General features: G+C 43.3%; 1 protein-coding gene across 3 annotated transcripts in view; it reads right to left on the bottom strand.

Annotated features, from left to right (window-relative positions):
- LOC310757564 (clathrin heavy chain 2-like) overlaps positions 1-15,830 on the bottom strand; it is a 48,787-nt gene extending 32,957 nt beyond the window's left edge. Inside the window, exons 1-2 of one of the 3 annotated variants that reach the window (XM_083602795.1) lie at positions 15,756-15,830; positions 12,525-12,599 (exon numbers count right to left, since the gene is read on the bottom strand). The gene's annotated coding sequence lies outside the window, so the exon portion shown is untranslated. Of the gene's footprint in view, positions 1-12,524; positions 12,600-13,611; positions 13,865-14,320; positions 14,453-15,755 lie in introns of those variants that run through there. The other 2 variants (XM_083602791.1, XM_083602793.1) reach the window with 2 other exon arrangements.
- Positions 15,831-16,757: the final 927 nt, after the last annotated feature.

Genomic DNA, 16,757 nt, shown 5'->3' with positions numbered 1-16,757 from the left:
CTACACAGGTTGGTCTTCAGGTCACTTCACAACACAAGGAGAAGGCAAGAACTCCAATTTCTGAGCCTCTCATGTAGCTTGCTTTTAACAGTTCACTTTGGTGAATGCGACAGCAGCTAGATAAATTATTTGTGGGTCACTGATATTTCAAGCTAAGGATCTTTGCTCATCACCATAGTTAAGTTCAGGGTTGAGTAGAAATTTGCCCTGCAGCAGATCTCATTTCTCCTTCCTACCCACTCAGTACACAAGTTTGCTTGCCTTACCTCCTACACCTTTTCATTTTTACCAATAACAAATTAATGGAGAGAAAAATAATTAGCAGACCATTACAGACCATCAAATATATGTTTTAACTTTATGTTTGTCTTTCTGTAGACCAGTTTTCTGCCTGTCTTCCCATTCACCTATGGCCTGCCCCCACGGTCCAGTTACTGCTAATGTGAGAAAACCTATGAAGAATCTGCTCTCATGAATCCATACTGAAGTGGGTGTCTGGTTGCCATAATGGGCTGGGGAAGCAGGAACAGCTGCTATCCTTTAAACCCATATGCTTCTCCAGTAGTTAGGGCTGGAAGATCCCAGCCTGACCTGTTTCTTGGGTCCCTTGTCCCACTTCCTGCAGAGACTGGGGGAGGGGAGCTATGAATAATGTATCAATTTGGAGGGGTAAATGTCCAGAGCAAAACAAGCACATATTCTACACCTGACAGATCAGCTGGATGGCAGTAGGTTCAGAAGAGACAAACCGAAGGTCCATTTCACCCAATGCATTAATGTTATTTATTTATATATAGATATTTATAGCCTGCCCTTCACCATGCAGTCACAAGTAGGGTTACATTCAGCTCTATTCAAATCAGCTGTGTAACACACAAACATTAAATGGGAGGAACTTTCTGAACTCCTTATCCAAGTGCCTATGCTAAAAGGTGCATCTTAACCTGACATCATTTTTGCAAGGTGATACAAATGTTGTTCAAAGTGCACCACCTTAGTCTTGAATCTCCTTGATTCTGCTTGGATGGTTGTGTGCTATCTTGGAGGTGCTACCTCACAAGGATTTTAGTAGCAAGCATAAGGATACATATCAAGAACACCATTGATGGGGGGACCAGAGAGACCCACCAAGATGACCTCAATCATACACACTGCAATCTATGTAGGCAATGTGCATGCTTGGACCATCTTGGATGAGTTTCCCCATTGCTGATGGAGGTAGCAGCTGAGCAGCAATAGATCGCTGTAGCTGGCTTAGCCTTTTTGCATAAGGTATTTAAATGGATCCTGCTCTGAAGAGAGATTTAAACCTTAATTCCTACAGTTCACAATATGAAGAGCAACTTAGAACCTGGATGAGCTTGTCAGGTTCAGACCAACAAGTTTCAGACCAACAGGACTCTGCGTTTCCACATCCCTAAACTATGGGCAGTAAGGTATATAGGAGCATATAGGGAATAGTGGTTTTGGGGTGGGAGGAGACATGCTGTTTTGAGGAGAAGCTGTTGTGTCTGATGTGTTCAGATCTGTGGGCACCTCAGCATCTATATGTCAAAGGCTGCAAGGAACCTGGCTTTCCTTATCTGGACAGCTGTCCTGCCATATAAGTTCTTCCCCTAGTGTAGTTTACACTTATAAAATCCCATCTGCTGGTTTCTCTTGGGACCCCAGGTGTTTCCTGAATACTCTCAGAAAAATAATCATCCTGTTCAGATTGCACCATCATTCACTTTCAGTCCCTGTCAGATTCCCCATTTGCTTTTGTGTTCAGCAGAATACCAGAATTACTGCTATGATGGTTTCCTTCTTTCCTCCCTTCCACCCCTATCCCACCTGGGGCTGTGCAAGAGGTAAGGGGAGCAGTGGGTGTTGAAAGGTCACCTTCTCCCCCTTTAGCACACTTCTGACCTGACTCTCCCTTCCTTTTCATGACTGACTTGGAAAATGAGTTAATAACCTGCCCTGATCAGTGGACCAGCTTTAAGCTTTCTGTCCTTGCTGCAGCCAGGCTGCAGAATTGCTCTGCTGTCAGGCCAGATGAGGCAAAACCAGGTGGCTCACAGGCAGGTGAGAAGCTGCCTGTCTCCTTGGTAGGAATTGAAAGCAAGATGACCCCATAGTGAAAAGTAAAAGCCTACTCATGCCCCCCCCCCATTTTTGCTGGCTAATGCTGATGCTTGCACAGTACATTCAGCCTTACTTGGCAAGATTTTCTTCTGTTGCCGCTGTACTGTGGAATGACCTTCCCTCTGCCATATGTAAAGCAACAACTCTCAGTTGCTTCAGTCATCTTGTGAAGATTTATCTTTTTGTCCAGGCTTGCAAGTTTTGACATGTTCGAATCTGCCTTTCCTAATTAATAAGCCCTTTTCAACATTATTAATGGTACTGGGCCCCCATGCTCCTTTGCAGCTGGTTACTCCAGAAAGTGCTTAAGAATGTAAGATGAGTCTTACTGGACCAGGCCAATGGCCCATCTAGTCCAGCACCCTGTTCCCACAGTAGCCAACCAGATGCCTGTAGGGAAACCCACAAGTGGGATCGGAGCACAAGAGCACTCTTCCTTCCTGTGATTCTGGTACTCAGAGACATATTGCCTCTAACAGTGAAGGTGGAACATAGCCATTCTGGCTTCTGTTCAAATTGATTCCAGCTGTGAGAACTCAAGTGAATTGCTTGAGCCTGGCATGAGTCGTGACAAATCCTGCCTCTCTTCTACCCAACGCAGGAATGCTTATAAGCTTGAGAATGTCAGAAATAACTGTGGTCTTGGCAAGGGTGACCTTTTTGCAACGAGTCTCGAATAGAGCTGTAAAAAGGTTCCTGATTGATAATTTATCTTGGCTAAATATCAGTTCAGCGGATTGACTTGGGCCTGCTACTGGAAGAGAGACATGGAGAGAGAGAGAGAGAGAGACAGTAATTCCTGTGCAGGAATTAGCAGTCAGTGCGCACCTGTTACTACAAGAGACTCCAGCTGAAAAAAAGAGGCACTTCAATTTAGTGCAATTATCTCAATTTTCCCAGGATAAGGATCCTTGAGATATTTATCTGATTTACAAGGGTGTTCTGTCGAGGTGGCAGGCATGAGACCTTAAAGAGGCATTCATCAATTTCATGTGCACAGAGGGAGGGGGAAAATGTATGAGAGAGACGTATGGTGAAGAGAGGTTGGGAAGGAGCAACAACTCTCTGTGCCTGTCTTCAATTATGATGAATTAAACAATTTGAAGGAAAAGGGACCAGGCAGAGGGAACACAAGGGTGGGGTAAACATTCCCCCTTACTTGGGAGATGTAACAGGGTACACTTGGAATTCAGAACAAGTCTCTAGAACAGATTATGGGACAGACCCATGTTTTGTTGTTGTTGTTTAGTCGTTTAGTCGTGTCCGACTCTTCGTGACCCCATGGAGCAGAGCACGCCAGGCACTTCTGTCCTCCACTGCCTCCCGCAGTTTGATCAAACTCATGCTGGTAGCTTCAAGAACACCATCCAACCATCTCATCCTCTGTCGTCCCCTTCTCCTTGTGCCCTCCATCTTTCCCAACATCAGGGTCTTTTCCAGGGAGTCTTCTCTTCTCATGAGGTAGCCAAAGTATTGGAGCCTCAGCTTCACGATCTGTCCTTCCAGTGAGCACTCAGGGCTGATTTCCTTAAGAATGGATACGTTTGATCTTCTTGCAGTCCATGGGACTCTCAAGAGTCTCCTCCAGCACCATAATTCAAAAGCATCAATTCTTCGGCGATCAGCCTTCTTTATGGTCCAGCTCTCACTTCCATACATCACTACTTGGAAAACCATAGCTTTAACTATACGGACCTTTGTTGGCAAGATGATGTCTCTACTTTTTAAGATGCTGTCTAGGTTTGTCATTGCTTTTCTCCCAAGAAGCAGGCATATTTTAATTTCGTGACTGCTGTCACCATCTGCAGTGATCATGGAGCCCAAGAAAGTAAAATCTCTTACTGCCTCCATTTCTTCCCCTTCTATTTGCCAGGAGGTGATGGGACCAGTGGCCATGATCTTCGTTTTTTTGATGTTGAGCTTCAGACCATATTTTGCGTTCTCCTCTTTCACCCTCAATAAAAGGTTCTTTAATTCCTCCTCACTTTCTACCATCAAGGTTGTGTCATCTGCATATCTGAGGTTGTTGATATTTCTTCTGGCAATCTTAATTCCGGCTTCGGATTCATCCAGCCCAGCCTTTCGCATGATGAATTCTGCATATAAGTTAAATAAGCAGGGAGACATTATACAGCCTTGTCGTACTCCTTTCCCAATTTTGAACCAATCAGTTGTTCCATATCCAGTTCTAACTGTAGCTTCTTGTCCCACATAGAGATTTCTCAGGAGACAGATGAGGTGATCAGGCACTCCCATTTCTTTAAGAACTTGCCATAGTTTGCTGTGGTCGACAAAGTCAAAGGCTTTTGCATAGTCAATGAGGCAGAAGTAGATGTCTTTCTGGAACTCTCTAGCTTTCTCCATAATCCAGCGCATGTTTGCAATTTGGTCTCTGGTTCCTCTGCCTCTTCTAAATCCAGCTTGCACTTCTGGGAGTTCTCGGTCCACATACTGCTTGAGCCTTCCTTGTAGAATTTTAAGCATAACCTTGCTAGCGTGTGAAATGAGTGCAATTGTGCGGTAGTTGGAGCATTCTTTGGCACTGCCCTTCTTTGGGATTGGGATGTAGACTGATCTTCTCCAATCCTCTGGCCACTGCTGAGTTTTCCAAACTTGCTGGCATATTGAGTGTAGCACCTTAACAGCATCATCTTTTAAAATTTTAAATAGTTCAGCTGGAATACCATCACTTCCACTGGCCTTGTTATTTGCAGTGCTTTCTAAGGCCCATTTGACTTCACTCTCCAGGATGTCTGGCTCAAGGTCAGCAATCACACTACCTGGGGTGTACGAGACATCCATATCTTTCTGGTATAATTCCTCTGTGTATTCTTGCCACCTCTTCTTGATGTCTTCTGCTTCTGTTAGGTCATTACCACTTTTGTCCTTTATTATGGTAATCTTTGTACGAAATGTTCCTTTCATATTTCCGATTTTCTTGAACAGATCTCTGGTTCTTCCCATTCTGTTGTTTTCCTCTATTTCTTTGCATTGCTCGTTTAAGAAGGCCTTCTTGTCTCTCCTTGCTATTCTTTGGAAATCTGCATTCAATTTCCTGTATCTTTCACTATCTCCCTCGCATTTTGCTTGCCTTCTCTCCCCCGCTATTTGTAAGGCCTCGTTGGACAGCCACTTTGCTTTCTTGCATTTCTTTTTCATTGGGATGGTTTTAGTTGCTGCCTCCTGTATAATGTTGCGAGCCTCCACCCATAGTTCTTCAGGCACTCTGTCCAGCAAATCTAAATCCTTAAACCTGTTCCTCACTTCCACTGCGTATTCATAAGGGATTTGGTTTAGATTGTATTTTACCGGCCCAGTGGTTTTTCCTACTTTCTTCAGTTTAAGCTTGAATTTTGCTATAAGAAGCTGATGATCTGAGCCACAGTCATCTCCAGGTCTTGTTTTTGCTGATTGTATAGAGCTCCATCTTTGGCTGCAGAGAATATAATCAATCTGATTTCGATGTTGCCCATCTGGTGATGTCCATGTGTAGAGTCGTCTCTTGTGTTGTTGGAAAAGCGTGTTTGTGATGACCAGCTTGTTCTCTTGACAGAACTCTATTAGCCTTTGCCCTGCTTCGTTTTGATCTCCAAGGCCAAACTTGCCAGTTGTTCCTTTTATCTCTTTATTCCCTACTTTAGCATTCCAATCCCCTATAATGAGAAGAACATCCTTCTTTGGTGTCACTTCTATAAGGTCTTGTAAGTCTTCATAGAATTGGTCAATTTCAGTTTCTTCAGCACCAGTAGTTGGTGCATAAACTTGGATTACTGTGATGTTAAAAGGTCTGCCTTGGATTCGTATCGAGATCATTCTATCATTTTTGAGATTGCATCCCAGTACAGCTTTCACCACTCTTTTGTTGACTATGAGGGCCACTCCATTTCTTTTACGGGTTTCTTGCCCACAGTAGTAGATATGATAGTCATCCGAACTGAATTCGCCCATTCCCGTCCATTTCAGTTCACTGATTCCCAGGATGTCAATATTTATTCTTGCCATCTCATTTTTGACCACATCCAACTTACCCAGATTCATGGTTCTTACATTCCAGGTTCCTATGCAATATTTTTCTTTACAGCATTGGACTTTCCTTTCGCTTCCATGCATATCCGCAACTGAGCGTCCTTTCGGCTTTGGCCCAGCCGCTTCATCAGCTCTGGATCTACTTGTACTTGTCCTCCGCTCTTCCCCAGTAGCATGTTGGACGCCTTCCGACCTGAGGGGCTCATCTTCCAGCGTCATAACTTTTATATGCCTGTTGTCTTTGTCCATGGAGTTTTCTTGGCAGGGATACTGGAGTGGCTTGCCGGTTTCTCCCCCAGGTGGATCACGTTTGGTCAAAACTCTCCACTATGACCTGTTCATCTTGGGTGCCCTGCTCGGCATAGTTCATAGCTTCTCTGAGTTATTCAAGCCCCTTCACCACGGCAAGGCAGTGATCCATGAAGGGGGACCCATGTTTTAGAATCTTGAATTAGTTGCTTCTATCAAAACAAACATTCTCAGCTTCTTTTTCTTCTCTCTCTCTTGATAAGTATATGTGTTTCCTTGCTCTGCTGCCATGAGTAGCCCTCATAAGTAATACTGGGCCAAAAATGTTAGGCGTGTGCACGAGTATTCAACTAAATAACTATGCAGCTTTAGCTTGTGCAAGTAGACCTTTGCCCATGCTGTTCCCAAATCTCTTTAAATTTATTTTTTTTTGTCGAAAAAAATGTGTTGGTAATAACAAGGTTGTGCGCTGCACATATAGTCAAAAGTAAGATTGCATTCTGGTTGCTGTTGCCAGTTCCTTCTTTCCCAATAGTCCCAGACCACTGATCAAAATCTCACCCAACTCTTGCATTAAAATCACCCAGGCCTTAGGCATCTCTGATAGAATGGCATCCAGCTGAGAATCGGCATCCAGTGTTGGTGCATAAGTGCTTAAAATAGTAGCCTGTTGGTTTTTGGCGAAGGGTTTAAAGTTGCTCATTAATGTCGGTAAGGACTTCTGACAAGAGCTCCACAAGATGGTTTTTTGATAGCAAAGCCTACTCCATGTATTTAACGTTCTTGTTCAGATAGACCTTTCCAAAATAATTTGTAGCCTCCTCTTTCTTCCTTTAGTTGTCCTTCTCCTGCTCTTTGAGTTTCTTGAAGTGCTGCAATATCGATGTTAAAACATTGCAACTCTCTTGCAATGATGGCAGTCTTCCATTTGGGATGCTCATTATCTGCGTTATCCAACAAAGTCCGTATATTCCATGTTCCAAAGTTCATTTGTCTTTTACGATGACTGGGTGGTGACCCCACTGGGCACAGTAATCCAGTCAGAGAAAAAGGGAGGCAGACTATGTTTAGGGCACCTTTTCTAGGCCTTCCCCCATTTCGAGGTGAGCAGAGTGGATCCTAAATAGGAATGCTTAGTCATGGATACAGCTGCCGAGATACTGAACTGCCTCATTCCTTGAGTCAGAACAAGTGAGTCTGTATCCACTGCCCATGTGCCAGTTCATGACTAGGGGTTTCAAGATTTCAAGATTACCATTTGCCAATGGCCATGGGACTTTTTGGGGTTTGGGTTTGGGATGGGTTTTTGGATCATCACCTGGTTGTGGTGAGTGGGCTTGCACATTCCTATGATCCTTGTGAGTGAAACCATCGGGAGTCTCATATTCCCAGTAGGGTCACTGAAGGTGGTAAGGTCAAGGGGGAGGAGCTAGACAAAGAATGATCCAAGAAGTCCTTAATGGCAGAACAGGCGAAAGATAACAAGTGGTATGTTACAATGGTTGTGAAGGTGGATGAAGGCTGCAACAGATAAGAATCTACCGGTCGTCGTGACACTCATGCCATCGGAATAGAGCCTTACTGCGAAGACTGTGTTGGTCAGCGTGCACTGATCTACACACATAAAACAAATTCACGCACAGGCGTCTTCCACAACACAGGCACAGCATCCTTCTCCTGGCAGCCTGGCTTTGTGAAGGCCACACACATTCTACAGTCATTTCTCTCAGCAAAGGGACACGCAGAGGCTGCACATGGCAGTTCCAGAAACTCCATCCAGCACTGCTTCAGCCTTCACTGGAGGGAAATTGTTGCCCACCAACAACTGTGCTATGTACGGACCTGGTGGATAAGTGCCCACCTTTTCCCCTTTCCATACTGTTAATCTCTCCAGAATGACTCACTGAATTGGCAGCTCGGTGGCTGAAGCATCAATGGCCTCTGTCATATAGAGACACTCTTGTCATTCACAAAGAAAAGAGGCAGAGAGAGAGATCCTTTGCTTTCAGCCAGCAGTTCTGGGGTGGGGAATCTGTGACTTTCCAGAGATTGCTAGGCTATAGCTACCATCATCACTGACTGCTGGCTAGGGCTGATGGGAGTTGAAGTTAATGTCATCTGGAGGGCAAGAGGTTCCCTTACCCTTATGGCAGTTTATATGCCCTTGCTGATGGAACACAAGAACTGGCCACAAAGCATATCATAGCTCCTTAGTTTGTTTCTGTCAAGGAGGCATATGCAAGTAGAAACTGACCTCCTTTTTGGTAAAGAAGGAATATCAAGTATAGGAGACATTGCCTTTGGCTGCCATTTTTTTATGAGGTAGCTTTGCAGATGGCCACTGCTGGGATTGCAAATGGAGAGTGTGCAGTTGTACTAAGCGCCTGCTTTTGGGCTTTCCATAGGTATATTCTGACTGACCACTATGGAAATAGGACGCTGGACTAGATGGGCCATTGGCCTGATTCAGCATATACTTCTCATGTTCTTAAAATGATTTTACCATGTTCTATTGGCACATTTAGGCACCTTGAAAGTAAGCTAAGCACACACACACACACACACACAAACCTGCACTCCACCCACTGATATTTTATCTCCTCTTTGAAAATTTTCAGATGCGGCTTTTTTGTATGGAGGCGGAATGGTAGAAAAAACATCAGGATAAATTTTCTCCAGACCAGTAGTTCTTTTAGAAATGGTGTTTCATGCTTCCAGCAACATGGCAACAACAATATTCCACATGGCTGCCTAGCCACTTCATTCTGCACTAGCTGCAGCCTCCAAGTTGTCTTCAACTGAAGCTCCACATTAAGCACATTGCAGTAATGAAATTGGTGCTGTTTATTTTGTACAAATATTTAACTACAACGGTCAACCTTTTAGATAAACAGTGGGCCTTATTAGAGGGCCCTATAACAGCCTGGTCCTTTCCTTTGGGCTCCTGCTGTTTGTAGGATGAATTTGTCTGCTGCACAGTGCCATTTTATATGTGCCTACTCAGAAGTGAGCCCACTGAGTTTAATGGGACTGCCTCCCATGTAACTATGTACAGGATTATAACCATAATGGCATGCTCCAATATATTAGTTGAGGGAGCGCATGAGAGTACATATTTTTGACTAAAGTATGTCTTGTGTTTTATTATCCCCTTGTTATTTATTGAAATATTCACACTGCAGGAATTTATTGATTTAATGTTTATGGACTTTGTAATATGTTTATTAATTGAATAGTTGGGTTTTCCCTTAGGAACTGAACTGAAATTTTATTGATGTTATTGTACAATTTTATTGCCATTCTCCTCCCTGCTTTTCTCCCTCTCTTTGCAACACATACATACAAACACTAAAATTATTGTTAGCAGCTTTTGACTTTACTTTTGGAAAGAAAAGTGAGGCACAAACATTAAAAGGAAAGGTCTTGGATGTGGAAAAGGTGGATACAATCCTGTATTCAGATACAAAGTTGATAGATGGTCTCACCACGCAGCTTGACTTACCCCATAGCATCCTTTCAGGGATACAGTAACCCCATATATAGTAATACAAACTGAGTCTAAAGACCCACTTATCTGGTAGTAAGTCTCACTTAATTCAGTGGGACTCACCTAATTCAATGAGACTTACTTTTGAATAGACACTATATAATTGTGCTATAAATGCAAAACATTTGGAAATGAAGGGGGAAAGAAAATAAAGAAAAGTAATTGTGAATGTTATACTGGCTGTGAGACTTGGAAGACCTGCTGCCTGCCTTGCAGCCCTTTTTCCACCTGGCCTGGGAGGACAGGGGCTTGACTGACTCCAGCTGCAAAAGCTGAGGTTGCTGAACAAACTCTTGGGCTAGGGCATTGTTTAGGGGGTTTCGTTGTGGGGTGGGGTTGTTTCTGTTATTGATGTACATTTTGTATCTTTATTTTAGATCTTATTATGATTTATGTGGAGATTGATTTGATTGTGCACTTTTTGATGTTTTATTTCATCTTTATGTCTACTTTTTATACCTGTAATTATGTAATTTTGTTCATGTTGTAAGCCAACTTGAGCATGGTTTTAATTATGGAAAGGCAGCATACAAATACAATGATGTATGTATGCATATGTATTTTATCTTCTGTTGTGAGCTGCCCTGAGAAACTATTATAGAGCAGCCTATAAATACTATACGGAAATTATAGGGGAGGTGAAAAGCAAGGGTAGGGTCACCAGAGTCTTAAACAAAAGTTGTAGCGTCCTCTGGGATCAGTGGAGATTATTGGAAGTTGAAGTGAGGGGAAAGCCCAGGGCCTCCCTCTTCCTTGTATGCAGCTTTGTTTTAGATAAATATAAGACAGTGGAAGCATTTTATCTGATGTTTGATGTTGGGAAGGGAAACATCTCTCTAGTTTCCAGGGGTTGCTCCCTTTCCTCAAGTAAGCAGGCTGTACCACTTTAAACAAGACAAAGTGGCAAATTCATGCCTGCTTATACAACTTAAATTTCCAAGATCTTGGAAAGAATTAACATTGATTTGGGTGACTTTCAAGAGGCACTGGAGCACATGTAAATTAGGAGAATGGTGGATATCTGGTTGGAAGCAAACAAAGTTGGCCAAAAGTATAGGTGAAACCCTTTAAAAATAAATAAATAAAAGGAGACAAGTCTATATACACAATTACTGGTTCTGCACACTTGCATTATTGTGCTTCATTCCCCCCCCCCCCCCCAGGCTTGGGCTAAACAGCAGAAACGATAACAGTATGGTTCATAACACACTGGGCATGAGAAACCTTATTGCTCCTGCAACACACCACAGACAAGTTGTTCATGACTATCGTGTGATTCTTATCACAGTGCTGATGAAGTGGGCAATACGGTATAGACTGCTCAGATCTGATGCATGTCAGACCTCCACATCTGCAGGGGTCCAGACAAGGCCTTGAACTATTTGCTACACCAGGCACAGCCCCTGAATGGCTCTGTAACTCTGTCAGCAAGGAAATGGAAGTTAAGGGAAATGGGAGGAGGGGAAGAGCGAGGGAAGAAATACTGTAACTGGACTTGATTGTTGAAGTCACCTTGGGGAGTCACAGACTTGGAGGTCATGGGCCCATATGTTTAAACCTCTGTAATAAACCAAAGCAAGAACTGGTAGGCCCAAGTGAGTGAGCTTGAAAATTGCCAAAGCTGAACTCCCTGCAAATGCAATTTGCCAGGGCCGTTAGAGAGTGTAAAACTCTTGCCAGCTGCAGTAAGGATTACTTTTCCTCATCCCCTTAAGTTCATCACTCTTTTTACAATGTGCTGTAACGTTGCCATACATTTGCTGAGTGGGTATGCTGGCAGCTGGCCTATCAAAAATAATTTATGTCTCTGGAAAAATGCTCTTGGACAAAGCCTCGTTTAGCAAACCCTGTGAGTGGCTGGCCTTATTGGTGAATGTAAATAACTATATCCTTAAAGACCAAAGAAATCCCACCTTAGGGCTCTGCCTAAAGCACTGTACTCCCTCCTCTGAACAAATCACTAACATGGTTTCCTTGTTATGCCATTTGTTCCCCTGCTTGTGCAAAACACTCAACTGGCACATTATATCCAAGTAATTTGTGCTCATGTTGAAACCTGTGCCTGAGGCCAACCCCTTGCTGCAAAAAGCAATCTGATGGTTGGTGTCTTCAGTGACGTCATTTGGTTGGGGAGAGATGTACGTACGCTCACTGGAGGAAGAAGAGGAGTGCAGGGGGAGCACACCGCCCCCAGCAGCGCAATCCAGGTGGGGTGCCATCATGGTTGTCCCCCCCCCCCAGCACTGGATGCCACGCCCCCAGGACGCGCACCAGCCCCACTTCACCTGCTCTCCGCCCCCCAGGGCCGGAGCATGAAGCTCTGCCACTGCGTATGCTGGGGTTGCCCTCCTTTGTTTCCCCAAGTCCTGATGCAATAGTTGAAATGCATCTTTTTCTGAATCAAAATATGGAAGCACACTTCATATGTATATTCCAAAAGGTTTGCTTTTCAATAATATATTAATAAGAGCTACATGTCCTGAAAGGAGCACACTCTCACGGTTAATGTGTGAAGGTTACAAAAGCATGTCTTTGCTTACCTGTAGTAAATATAGATGGTAAAACACACTCCTACCTCTTGCCACTGCTACCACAGCTGGCTGCTTCTCCAGGAGTATGCCAGATCCAAAAATACACCGTGATTCCAAACCTGTTCAGTAGGGGTATACAAAGTGGAAGTATCATAGACATACAGAGATGGTAGGTCCTGCAAACTTCAAGAAATATACAGTTGAAGTGTCTGTTGATGAATGTGTTGCCAAGGCTCTGGCTAGTCTCCCAGCAGTTCCATATACATCGGCATTTCTCAAAAAGTAGGCTGGGACTCTTGGCCCATTTTCGGATGGGTCTCAGTGCCACAGTCTACACCAGGTATAGGCAAACTCGGCCCTCCAGATGTTTTGGGACTACAATTCCCTCATCCCTGACCACTGGTCCTGTTAGCTAGGGATCATGGGAATTGTAGTCCCAAAGCATCTGGAGAGCCGAGTTTGCCTAGGCCTGGTCTACCCAGTGCCTCCTCACTTGCCTGGCCATGCCCACAGCCCTTCGGGTTGGATTAGCTCCAGCCAACTCCTTGCATGCTAAGTAAAAATGGCCAGGGCCGTGAGAAGTTCAGTGGAGGTGGAAAGTATCTCTTCTCTGAGGGGAATGAACATGAGGAAGTGTTGATGGAAATTAGAAAAAGAGATAACAAGCTAACAAACATTTATTATCATTATCAGTAAATAAAATGGGAATGAAAATGCCTGACATTGTTCTGCTGCCACATGCTCAATGAACTTCCCTCTAGAAAGGAAAGACTGGAGAGTATAATTTCAATGAAATACACTTATTGTAATTTACTAGGATACTAGGGCTGTTTAAGCGAAAGAAAGTCTTACTGAAATTTGTTTGTTTGTTTGTTTGTCTTGTCTTATATACTGCCTTTTGCCAATAAGGCCCCAGGACATTTTACTTCAATATAAACATACTGAAAACAATAGAATTAAATACAAACAAAATATAATCAGAATAATGCCATAACTCTAAGAACAGCAGAAAAGGGTGGCATCAAATTATTTGTCAGCTAACAATTCTTCACCACACCTCTCCTCCAGAATCCTGACAAAAGAGATGTTAACCCATTTCCAAAAATAATATATTGGAGAAGTCAGATGTACCTTAGTGGGAAATGAATTTCACCAGAAAACGCACACTCTTCCCTGAGCTGCTGTGTTTTACACTGTGCAGGGACCATTCCGAGGACTTTGTCTGCAAATCTCAAGGCATGAAGAGCAGGTATTCTCTGATATATTTAGGCCCTAGGCATTAAGGGCTTTAGGTCTAAGCACCTTGAGCACAATCTGCACCCAATGTAGTTGTAAAATTGAGATTACGTACACCTGACTCGTTGCCCCCATCAGCACCCTGGTGGCTGCATTTTGCACCAATCACAATTACTGAACCATTTTCAAGGGCAGCCCCATGTAGAATGCATTACAGTAGTCTAAACTGGAGGTTAGCAGGGCATTGGTGACTGTGACCTGTTAGTGGTGTTTTTCAGTAAACTTACAGTAGACTGGGCTGTAAGACTGACCCTTAGGGTGCACAACCATACATAAGAACAAAATATATTTGATGCACGATGTGCGTAGTGATTTCAAACCATGATAAATGCTAGACAAGACAAACTGACATCCTGTCATCAAATCCAGCACAACACAACTGCTGTAAGGTTGTACCCGATTAAGAGCCAGGAATGTTCTGTTCCCATTCCCTTCATGTACAATTATAATCCGTGTGCTAATATTTCACATGGAAGCTGCAAATACAGGATGCCAGCTGTATTTACTAGACTGATTATTTATTGAATTTAATTTTTTTTTTTACCTTCCCTTCGTATCCAAAAGGCTTCCTAGGCAGTTTACAAGAAAACAAAGAGTTCTATAAAGCAAGGATGAAAACAGTAAAGCCAAAAAAAAGGTTGCAGTAATAATTAGCAACTGCAAATACAAGATTAGCAAAAGTGGAGTGATATGGTCAGCACCTTTCCTGGACTACTTCAAAGGAACCAAGGTTTCACTTCCTTCCCAAAAATCAAATAGGTGCTCCTCAGAGGGTAGTCCATAACTTAAGAATCTAGGCCTTTCCACCTTCCTGTATTCTTCAGGGCAAAGTGACTTATTTGCACAGGACTTTATTTAAATAAAAATGTCAGAGAATGTGAAATTGGTTGTAGTTTGATCTTTGAGGAATGTTGAAGAAATCTCTTTAGGCCGCTGCCTCTCCCAGTAGGGCTGGTAAAGAGATTATAGGCCTAGTGTATTCACAGAAAAACGCCAGGCCTCTGGGCCTAGCACGCTAATCCATACAAAGGATAACAGAGGCCTAATTAATTCTCATGTCTCGGAATCTGATAACAGCACTGCACACAGGCAAGTCCGTAAGGACTTAATGAGTTTAATCGACTGCACTTGATGATTTTATTTGAAACCCTGTGCCACAAATTAAACTATTAAAAATGCACTTGAACTTGATTGGCAGCTGTAATCCCAACAAAGTCTATTTAATCCGCTGAGTCAGAGAGTGGGGCCCAGAAACAACTTTTCTCATGCTCCAGAGAAAGATACGGAGGGAATGTGAGGTTTCAGAAAGCTTGTTTTATGGCAACAAGAGATAGATGAATTCAGCGAGGAAGACCAACCGAGCAGCTACTTGGTTTTTGACGGGGGTGGCAGAAGCAGAAATAATGCAGATGGTGTGCAATGTTCACGGCCGGAAGCAGTTAATGTGAAAAACTGGCTTGAATATGTTTGTTTGGGAATGTTGAAGGAAACTGTGCAAAGTAGCCTTTGGGAAATCTTGGTAGGGTTATACTGTATCATGCAAACAGTGGACGGTATCCAACAAAGTATTTCCATTAGTGCAAGGATTTTCTTTTGCCCCGTGGAACTCCACCCCCCCTCTCCTCTGTCTGTGCACCCACCACATCCTCTCCAAATCTTCTCCAGAGATTTGGGGGAACCTCAGAACAGATTTAGGAGCCTTGTGGAGAGAGGAGAGAGAGGAAAAGTTCTGTTATACAGCCAGGAATCCTTGTGTTAACAGAACTGCTTCATCAGCTACCACACTCAGCTTGAGGGGGTGAATATGTTTTCATGTTTCCCCACTGGTCATATTGCTTGTCTTTATTTCTTTTCAATGCCCCCAAATGATGTTTTTAGGAATTTAGAGTGGCTAGATTGCCTGAGCAAGTGATTCTCTAGTCTGGTGTGTCCAATGTAGACTTGGTGACAGGATGCAAAGGAGCACTGAGCTCTTGTACCTTAATAGGTGGGTAGAATAGCTTCCTCCGCCGCGGTGTGACAAGCCACAGCTCTTGGTGTTCCTTCTACAAAACAGGACTTTGCATCCTGTCACCATAGTGACTGAAATAGGTTTAGCATCCTGCACCTTCCCCAGCCTCTTTTGCTTCCCAGAGATGGTGTTGACCGTGCTCCACGTGAAGCCACCACACCTATCAACAGTGGTGTTAACCTGAAGATCAGCTGAGCGGCCATTTCCCCATTGGCACAGAGAAGGAAGAGGCAAGACTTATCTCCAAGAGGGTCTCAGACACTTGGCATCTGCAGGAAGTTAGGAGTGGGGGGAGAAATGCTATTCAGTTCACGTTTAAAGGTGAACCTACCTAATTTGTACTTTCTGATAGAATACATGAACCAAGAGACAACCACTCTTTGAAATACACACCCTCTGAATTTTGCAGCACATTTTTCCAGCCACGTAAAGTGTTCAGAAATGTGCTTGCTAGACTAAAGTGTGCATATTAGTGAAAATAGCATGTAAAATTGCATTACATAAGGGAAAAATCAATGTGTAAAAATGTGTCTATTAAGTAAAATTGCATACAATTCAAATGCTGCTGAATTTTCAAGAGGACTTTTTTTTCTTAATTCTCAAATTGATAACAGAAATATGGAGAACTTAAAATTGGAGAAGTGAGAACCTGAGAGAAATCAAAACCAACAGGTTTGCCCATTCCTAGGTTGTGGTAAGTCTTTAAACTTAAATTATCACTCTCACTCTTCCCTATCATTGGCTGCAACTACTTGTCTGATGTGCAAAAGTTTGTTTTTGGGGAGAAGACACGGAAGCAAAAGCATCTTGCTACCATGGGCCTGCTAATAACATGGAAGGATCAGAGACCTTTTTTTAAATTCATGAAGCACACTTTTCATGTCGATCACCAGCCCCAGAAAGAAGCATTTGTCCACAGAAGCAGGCTTCTGCATTCACACACCCCATTCAGGAATGGGATACCACTGGC

This window comes from Podarcis filfolensis (genome assembly GCF_964270895.1).
Source record: "Podarcis filfolensis genome assembly, chromosome: 2".
Classification (NCBI taxonomy): Eukaryota; Metazoa; Chordata; class Lepidosauria; order Squamata; family Lacertidae; genus Podarcis; species Podarcis filfolensis.
The sequence above is the reverse complement of the archived record's forward strand: the minus strand, read 5'-3'. Positions and strand labels throughout refer to the sequence as shown.